At 40.5% G+C, this 10,171-nt stretch overlaps 1 non-coding gene across 1 annotated transcript; it reads right to left on the bottom strand.

Moving 5' to 3' along the window:
• Positions 1–8,902: 8,902 nt before the first annotated feature.
• Positions 8,903–9,010, bottom strand: LOC130953834 (small nucleolar RNA R71). Its single transcript, XR_009075995.1, has one exon. It is a non-coding gene; the product is annotated as a small nucleolar RNA R71 (small nucleolar RNA).
• Between the last annotated feature and the right edge of the window lie 1,161 nt (positions 9,011–10,171).

Below are 10,171 nucleotides of genomic sequence, written 5' to 3' on the forward strand. Positions count from 1 at the left end.
ATGTGTATTGATTACAGAAGGCTCAATACAGCCACCAGAAAGGATCACTTTCCTTTACCATTCATAGACCAGATGCTAGAAAGACTAGCAGGTCATGAATACTACTGCTTCCTGGATGGATATTCAGGTTATAATCAAATTGCAGTAGATCCCCAGGATCAGGAGAAAACGGCATTCACATGCCCATCTGGAGTATTTGCATACAGAAGAATGCCATTTGGCCTGTGCAATGCACCTGCAACCTTTCAGAGGTGCATGCTCTCAATTTTCTCTGATATGGTGAAAAAATTTCTGGAAGTCTTCATGGATGACTTTTCAGTGTTTGGAGACTCATTCAACTCCTACCTTAACCATTTAGCACTTGTTCTAAAGAGATGCCAAGAGACTAACCTGGTTTTAAACTGGAAGAAGTGTCACTTTATGGTGACTGAAGGAATTGTCCTTGGGCACGAAATCTCGAACAAGGGAATAGAGGTGGATCAAGCTAAGGTTGAAGTAATTGAAAAATTACCACCACCCGCCAATGTTATGGAAATCAGAAGCTTTCTGGGGCATGCAGGATTCTATAGGAGGTTTATAAAGGATTTTTCAAAAATCGCCAAACCTCTAAGTAACCTGCTAGCTGCTGACACGCCATTTATCTTTGCTAAAGAGTGTCTGCAGGCATTTGAGACCCTGAAAGCTAAATTGGTCTCAGCACTAATCATCTCTGTACCAAACTGGGCATTGCCATTTGAACTAATGTGTGATGCCAGTGACCATGCCATTGGTGCAGTGTTGGGACAAAGGCATGACAAACTTCTGCACGTCATTTACTATGCCAGTCGTGTTCTAAATGACGCACAGAAGAACTACACAACCACAGAAAAAGAGCTACTTGCAGTGGTTTACGCCATTGACAAATTCAGATCCTATTTAGTAGGATCAAAAGTGATCGTGTACACTGATCATGCTGCTCTTAAATATCTACTCACAAAGCAGGATTCAAAACCCAGACTTATAAGATGGGTGTTGCTTCTGCAAGAGTTTGATATAGAAATAAGAGACAGAAAAGGGACAGAGAATCAGGTAGCAGATCACCTGTCCCGAATAGAACCAGTAGAAGGGGCGTCCCTCCCTCTTACTGAGATCTCTGAAAACTTTCCGGATGAGCAACTATTTGCCATCCAGAAAGTGCCATGCTTTGCAGACATTACAAATTACAAGGCAGTGAGGTTCATACCTAAAGAGTACAGTAGGTAGCAATCAAAGAAATTGATCACAGATGCAAAGTACTATCTTTGGGATGAACCATATCTCTTCAAGAGATGTGCAGACAGAGTAATCCGTAGATGTGTGCCTAAGGAAGAAGCGCAGAAGATCCTATGGCACTGCCATGGATCACAGTATGGAGGACATTTTGGAAGTGAGCGAACAGCCACAAGAGTCCTCCAAAGTGGCTTCTACTGGCCTACTCTCTATAAAGATTCCCGAGTGTTTGTACTTAATTGTGACAGTTGCCAAAGATCTGGCAATCTGCCTCACAGTTATGCCATGCCTCAACAAGGGATCTTGGAGATTGAGTTGTTTGATGTATGGGGAATTGACTTCATGGGACCTTTCCCACCATCATACTCAAACACTTATATTCTGGTGGCAGTGGATTATGTATCCAAATGGGTGGAAGCTATTGCAACCCCCACTAATGACATTAAAATAGTGTTAAAATTCCTCCAGAAACACATCTTCAGCAGATTTGGTACCCCTAGAGTATTAATCAGTGATGGGGGCACTCATTTCTGCAATAAACAGCTTTACTCTGCTTTGGTTCGTTATGGAGTTAGCCACAGGGTAGCTACTCCATATCACCCACAGACTAATGGGCAAGCTGAAGTCTCAAATAGAGAACTCAAAAGAATCCTGGAACGAACTGTAATTAACCGTAGAAGGGATTGGGCAAGAAGCTTGGATGATGCTCTGTGGGCATACAGAACAGCATTCAAGACCCCTATAGGGACCTCTCCATACCAGCTTGTGTATGGAAAGGCATGTCACTTGCCAGTGGAACTGGAACACAAGGCCTATTGGGCAACCAAATTCCTAAACCTTGATGCCAAGTTAGCTGGAGAAAAACGATTGCTCCAGCTAAATGAGCTAGAGGAATTTAGACTCAATACTTTCGAAAATGCAAAAATTTACAAAGAGAAAGCGAAAAGATGGCATGATAAGAAATTGTCATCCAGAATCTTTGAGCCGGGGCAGAAAGTTCTGCTATTTAATTCTAGGCTCAAATTATTCCCTGGGAAATTAAAATCTCGGTGGAGAGGTCCATATGTGATTACAAGTGTATCACCATATGGATACGTAGAGCTTCAGGATAATGAATCCAACAAAAAGTTCATTGTTAATGGACAGAGAATTAAACATTATCTTGAAAGTAACTTCAAGCAAGAATGCTCAAAACTGAGACTTGATTAGAGCTCAGTGGAAGTCCAGCTAAAGACAATAAAGAAGCGCTTGCTAGGAGGCAACCCAGCCATTTACAAAGTTTATTTACTAATTAAATAAATTTCCTTTTCTTTACAGGTATGTGTCCAAGTATCTTCAAAGGGTAAAATAGCAATTGATTGAATTCACAGAGTTACAGGGAAATTTGGAAGCTCACTGGCATGAAAAAGCCAGTAAGAAATGTTTTGGGCGTTGAACGCCCAAAAGAAGCACCTACTGGGCGTTCAACGCCAGTAAGGGTAGCCATCTGGGCGTTAAACGCCAGAAAGGAGCATCTTCTGGGCGTTAAACGCCAGAAAGAAGCACCTTCTGGGCGATTAACGCCAGATTGACAGCGTCCTGGGCGTTCAGAAAAACGCCCAGTGACAAAGGACTTCCTGGCGTTCAACGCCAGAAAGAGGCATCAGCTGGGCGTTGAACGCCCAGGAGAAGCAACATTTGGGCGTTAAACGCCCAAAACATGCAGCGTTTGGGCGTTTAACGCCAGGATGGTGGGGAGGAGGTAAAATTCATTTTTCTTTACAAATTTTCTAATTTTTTTATGTTTCAATTCATGATTTCTTGCATCAACATGTTTCAAAATGTCATCCTTCAAATCAAATTAGTTTTCTAAGAACCCTAATTTCTAAAATCCCTTTTTCAAAAATATCAAATATATCTTAATCCATAAAGACAAATTGTTTTCCAATCCAATCCAACTCTTTTAAGTTTGTTTTCAAAACTCAATTATCTTTTTAAAATCTTTTTCAAAATTAAAAATTCAGATTTATTTTTTTTTAATATCATTCATATCTTTCTCTTTTTTAAACTACATCTTTTTCTTATCATATTTATCTTTTAGAAATCATATCTTCTATCTTATCTTTTTTCTTATTTTTGAAATTTCCCACCCCCTCCCCTATATATTGAATTCGGCGCCCCTCTCATCATCACCATTCCACACTTGCTCTCCTCCTATCCCTCTCCTTTCTTCTCTTTTGCTTGAGGACAAGCAAAGCTCTAAGTTTGGTGTGTTTATCCGTGATCACAAAAACATACTCATTTAAGATCATGGCTCCTAAAGGAAAACAACCCACCCCAAGAGGCAAGAAAGAGAATACTCCAAAGCCACTTTGGAATCAAGGGAAGTTCTTAACTAAAGAACATTCAGACCATTACTACAAAATAATGAGTCACAGATCAGTGATCCCGGAAGTCAAATTTGATCTGAAAGAAGATGAATATCCGGAGATCCAAGAGCAAATTCAAAACAGGAATTGGGAAATCCTAGTGATGAGCGGATAATTTGTACGCTTTTTGGCATTGTTTTTAGTATGTTTTTAGTATGATCTAGTTAGTTTTTAGTATATTTTTATTAGTTTTTAGTTAAAATTCACTTTTCTGGACTTTACTATAAGTTTGTGTGTTTTTCTGTGATTTCAGGTATTTTCTGGCTGAAATTGAGGGACCTGAGAAAAAATCTGATTCAGAGACTGAAAAGGACTGCAGATGCTGTTGGATTCTGATCTCCCTGCACTCGAAGTATATTTTCTGGAGCTACAGAAGCCCAATTGGCGCGCTCTCAACGGCGTTGGAAAGTAGACATCCTGGGCTTTCCAGCAATATATGATAGTCCATACTTTGCTCAAGATTTGATGGCCCAAACCGGCGTTCAAAGTCACCTTCAGAATTTCCAGCGTTAAACGCCGGAACTGGCACCAAAATGGGAGTTAAACGCCCAAACTGGCATAAAAGCTGGCGTTTAACTCCAAGAAGAGTCTCTACACGAAAATGCTTCATTGCTCAGCCCAAGCACACACCAAGTGGGTCCGGAAGTGGATTTCTATGTTATTTACTCATCCTTGTAAACCTTAGGCTACTAGTTTTCTATAAGTAGGATCTTTTACTATTGTATTTATCATGTTTCAATCTTAGGATCTTTTGATCATGTTTTTATGATTGAACCCTCTTTGGGAGGCTGGCCTCACGGCTATGCCTAGACCTTGTTCTTATGTATTTTCAACGGTGGAGTTTCTACACACCATAGATTAAGGTGTGGAGCACTGCTGTACCTCGAGTATTAATGCAATTACTATTGTTCTTCTATTCAATTCCGCTTGTTCTTGTTCTAAGATATCACTTGTTCTTCAACTTGATGAATGTGATGATCCGTGACATCATCATCATTCTCACCTATGAACGTATGATGACAACCACCTCCGTTCTACCTCGATGGGTGAATATCTCTTGGATTCCTGATACACGATGCATGGTTGATCGCCTGACAACCGAGTGCTCGCCTGACAACCGAGCCAGCCATTCCGTGAGATGAGATCAGAGTCTTCGTGGTATAGGCAAGAACTGATGGCGGCATTCAAGAGAATCCGGAAGGTCTAACCTTGTCTGTGGTATTCTGAGTAGGATTCAATGATTGAATGACTGTGACGTGCTTCAAACTCCTGAGGGCGGGGCGTTAGTGACAGATGCAAAAGAATCACTGGATTCTATTCCGGCCTGATTGAGAACCGACAGATGGATAGTCGTGCCGTGACAGGGTGCGTTGAACATTTCCACTGAGAGGATGGGAGGTAGCCACTAACAACGGTGAAACCCTTGCATAAGCTTTCCATGGAAAGGAGTAAGAAGGATTGGATGAAGACAGTAGGAAAGTGATGAGCGGATAATTTGTATGCTTTTTGGCATTGTTTTTAGTAGATTTTTAGTATGATCTAGTTAGTTTTTATTATATTTTTATTAGTTTTTAGTTAAAATTCACTTTTCTGGACTTTACTATGAGTTTGTGTGTTTTTCTGTGATTTCAGGTATTTTCTGGCTGAAATTGAGGGACCTGAGCAAAAATCTGATCCAGAGACTCAAAAGGACTGCAGATGCTGTTGGATTCTGACCTCCCTGCACTCGAAGTGGATTTTCAGGCGCTACAGAAGCCCAATTGGTGCGCTCTCAACGGCGTTGGAAAGTAGACATCCTGGGCTTTCCAGCAATATATAATAGTCCATACTTTGACCAAGATTTGATGGCCCAAACCGGCGTTCAAAGTCACCTCAAGAAATTCCAGCGTTAAACGCCGGAACTGGCACCTAATTGGGAGTTAACGCCCAAACTGGCACTAAAGCTGGCGTTTAACTCCAAGGAGAGTCTCTACACGAAATTCTTCATTGCTCAGCCCAAGCACACCAAGTGGGCCCGAAGTGGATTTTTATGTCATTTACTCATCTATGTACTAGTTTTCTATAAGTAGGACCTTTTACTATTGTATTAGAGAGCCTTTTGATCATGTTTTTATGATTGAACCCTCTTTGGGAGGCTGGCCATTCGGCCATGCCTAGACCTTGTTCTTATGTATTTTCAACGGTGGAGTTTCTACACACCATAGATTAAGGTGTGGAGCTCTGCTGTACCTCGAGTATTAATGCAATTACTATTGTTCTTCCATTCAATTCCGCTTGTTCTTTTACCAAGATCACTTGTTCTTCAACATGATGAAGGTGATGATTGACGCCCATCACCATTCTCACCCCATGAACAAGGTGACTGACAACCATTCTTGTTCTACAAGCATGAGGCTTAGTGAATATCTCTTGGATTTCTGATTGCATGATGCATGGTTGATCGCCTGACAACCGAGTGCTCGCCTGACAAACGAGCCAGCCATTCCGTGAGATCAGAGTCTTGGTATAGCAAGAACTGATGGCGGCATTCAAGAGAATCCGGAAGGTCTAACCTTGTCTGTGGTATTCTGAGTAGGATTCATGACTGAATGACTGTGACGTGCTTCAAAACCTGTAACCTACTGGGCGTTAGTGACAGACGCAAAAGAGTGATTCTATTCCGGTAGGGGAGGGAACCAAACCGGTGATTGGCAGTACTGTGACAGAGTGCGTGCATTAGCTTTCACTGCGGATGGGAGGTAGCTGCTGACAACAGTGAAACCCTACACGAGCCATGGAAAGGAGTAAGAAGGATTGGATGAAGGCAGTAGAAAGCAGAGACGGAAGGGAAGGCATCTTCATGCACTTGTCTGAAGCTCTTACCCAATGATATACATAAGTATCACTATCCTTATCTTCTATGTTATTTTCGTTCATCATCATATACATTTGAGTTTGCCTGACTAAGATTTACAAGATGACCATAGCTTGCTTCAATGCTAACAATCTCCGTGGGATCGACCCTTACTCACGTAAGGTATTACTTGGACGACCCAGTGCACTTGCTGGTTAGTTGTGTGAAGTTGTAGTGATCACAATTTCGCGCACCAGAAAGCAGAGAGACGGAAGGGACCAAGCATCTTCATACGCTTATCTGAAATTCCTACCAATGAATTACATAAGTACCTCTATCTTTATCTTTATGTTTTACTCATATATCACCCATACCCATTTGAGTCTGCCTGACTAAGATTTACAAGGTGACCATTGCTTGCTTCATACCAACAATCTCCGTGGGATCGACCCTTACTCGCGTAAGGTTTATTACTTGGACGACCCAGTGCACTTGCTGGTTAGTTGTGCGGAGTTGTGATAGAGAGTTGAGATTGCAATGAGCGTACCATGTTGATGGCGCCATTGATGATCACAATTTCGTGCACCAAGTTTTTGGCGCCGTTGCCGGGGATTGTTTCGTGTATGGACAACTGACGGTTCATCTTGTTGCTTAGATTAGGTATTTTTCAAAGTTCTTAAGAATAAATTCTAGTGTTTCAAGGTGATGATTATCATCACCAAAGCTGATTGATTCTCATCAATTTAGCTCTTGAATGCAATGTCCTGCTGAAGCTTGGCTATCCATGTCTAATTCCTTTAGACTGAAGCTTTAGACTAACATTGCATGATTCCTGGAATTCTCATTAAGAATTTTGATACCTTTATTTTCTTTTTCCACTTAAATTTTCGAAAAAATCCAAAAAAAAAATTTTAAAATCATAAAAACCAAAAATATTTTATGTTTCTTGTTTGAGTCTAGTGTCTAATTTTAAGTTTGGTGTCTTGCATGCATTGTTTATTTGATCTTGGTTCTATTTTCAAGTCAATAGTATAGGGAACTGAAGATTCAGAACATGCAGCAAAGGAATTACACAGAAAAAGCTGGGCATTCAAAACGCCCAGTGAAGAAGACAGACTGGCGTTTAAACGCCAGCCAGGGTGCCTGGCTGGGCGTTTAACGCCCAAAAGGGTAGAGTTTTGGGCGTTAAACGCCAGAATGTGCACCATTCTGGGCGTTTAACGCCAAGATGGTACAAGAGGGAGGATTTTGTTTTTAATGCAGATTTTTTTTAAGTTTTCAAAATCTTTTCAAAATCAAATCTTTTTCAAATCAATTTTTCAATCAAATCTTTTTCAAAATCAATTTCTTTCCTTTTTCAAAGATACTTGCTAACAATTAATGATTTGATTGAACAATTCAAGTATGTTGCCTTTTCTGTTGAGAAAGGTTTAATGTTTGAATCATATCTTTTCTTGTTAGGCAAGTCATTAATTTTTAAAATCAAATCTTTTTTAAAATTGTTTTCAAATCATATCTTTTTAATCACATCTTTTTCAAAGAAGTTTTCAATCATATCTTTTTAAATTCTAATTTCAAAATCTTTTTCAAAAATTACTTGATTTCTTTCCCACTCCTGGTTTTCGAAAATCAATTAAAGTTTTTCAAAATGTTTTCAAAATCCTTCACTTAATTTTCAAAAATTTCTTCCTCTCTTCTCACATCCTTCTATTTATGGAGTACCACTCCTCCTCAATGCACAATTCGAACTCTATCTGACTAAGTTCGAATTCTTTTACCTCTTCTTTCTAATTTTCTTTTTCTCTGACACCTCAAGGAATCTCTATACTGTGACATAGAGGATTCCATATTTTCTTGTTCTCTTCTCTTTCATATGAGCAGGAACAAAGACAAAAGCATTCTTGTTGAAGCTGACCCTGAACCTGAAAGGACCTTGAAGCGAAAGCTAAGAGAAGCTAAGGCACAACTCTCTGTAGAGGACCTAACAGAAATCTTCAAAGAAGAAGACATGGCAGCCGAAAACAACAACAGTGCAAACAATGCAAGGAAGGTGCTGGGTGACTTTACTGCACCTACTCCCGACTTCTATGGGAGAAGCATCTCTATCCCTACCATTGGAGCAAACAACTTTGAGCTTAAGCCTCAATTAGTTTCTCTAATGCAACAGAATTGCAAGTTCCATGGACTTCCATTGGAAGATCCTCATTAGTTCTTAGCTGAATTCTTGCAAATCTGTGACACTGTCAAGACTAATGGGGTTGACCCTGAGGTCTACAGACTTATGCTATTCCCTTTTGCTGTAAGAGACAGAGCTAGGACATGGTTAGACTCACAACCTAAAGAAAGCCTGGACTCATGGGAAAAGCTAGTCAATGCCTTTTTGGCAAAGTTCTTTCCACCTCAAAAATTGAGTAAGCTTAGAGTGGAAGTCCAAACCTTCAGACAGAAGGATGGAGAATCCCTCTATGAAGCTTGGGAAAGATACAAACAATTGATCAGAAAATGTCCTTCTGACATGCTTTCTGAATGGAGCATCATAGGTATTTTCTATGATGGTCTCTCTGAACTATCCAAGATGTCTTTGGATAGCTCTGCTGGAGGATCTCTTCATCTGAAGAGGACGTCTACAGAAGCTCAAGAACTAATTGAAATGGTTACAAATAACCAATTCATGTACACTTCTGAAAGGAATCCTGTGAACAATGGGGCAAATCAGAAGAAAGGAGTTCTTGAGATTGATACTCTGAATGCCATTATGGCTCAGAACAAGATATTAACTCAACAAGTCAATTTGATTTCTCAAAGTCTGTCTGGAATGCAAAATGCACCAAGCAGTACTAAGGATGCTTCATTTGAAGAAGAAGCTTATGATCCTGAGAACCCTTCAATGGAAGAGGTGAATTACCTAGGAGAACCCTATGGAAACACCTATAATTCTTCATGGAGAAATCATCCAAATTTCTCATGGAAGGATCAACAGAGACCTCAACAAGGTTTCAACAACAATAATGTGGAAGAAACAGGTTTAGCAATGGCAGCCTTTTCCATCATCTTCTCAGCAACAGACAGAGAATTCTAAGCAGAACCCCTCTGACTTAGCAACTATGGTCTCTGATCTAATCAAAACCACTCAAAGTTTCATGACTGAAACAAGGTCCTCCATTAGGAATTTGGAGGCACAAGTGGGACAGCTGAGCAAGAAAGTTACTGAACTCCCTCCTAGTACTCTTCCAAGCAATACAGAAGAAAATCCAAAAGGAGAGTGCAAGGCCATCAACATGGCCGAATTTGGAGAGGAAGGAGAGGCAGTGAACGCCACTGAGGAAGACCTCAATGGACGTCCACTGGCCTCCACTGAGTTCCCCAATGAGGAACCATGGGAATCTGAGGCTCAAAAAGAGACCATAGAGATTCCATTGGACTTGCTTCTGCCTTTCATGAGCTCTGATGAGTATTCCTCCTCTGAAGAGGATGAGTATGTCACTGAAGAGCAAGTTGCTAAATACCTTGGAGCAATCATGAAGCTAAATGACAAGTTATTTGGAAATGAGACTTGGGAGGATGAACCCCCTTTGCTCACCAAAGAATTGGATGACTTGTCTAGGCAGAAATTACCTCAAAAGAGGCAGGACCCTGGGAAGTTCTCCATACCTTGTACCATAGGCACCATGACCTTCAAAAA

This window comes from Arachis stenosperma, chromosome 9 (genome assembly GCF_014773155.1).
Source record: "Arachis stenosperma cultivar V10309 chromosome 9, arast.V10309.gnm1.PFL2, whole genome shotgun sequence".
Classification (NCBI taxonomy): Eukaryota; Viridiplantae; Streptophyta; class Magnoliopsida; order Fabales; family Fabaceae; genus Arachis; species Arachis stenosperma.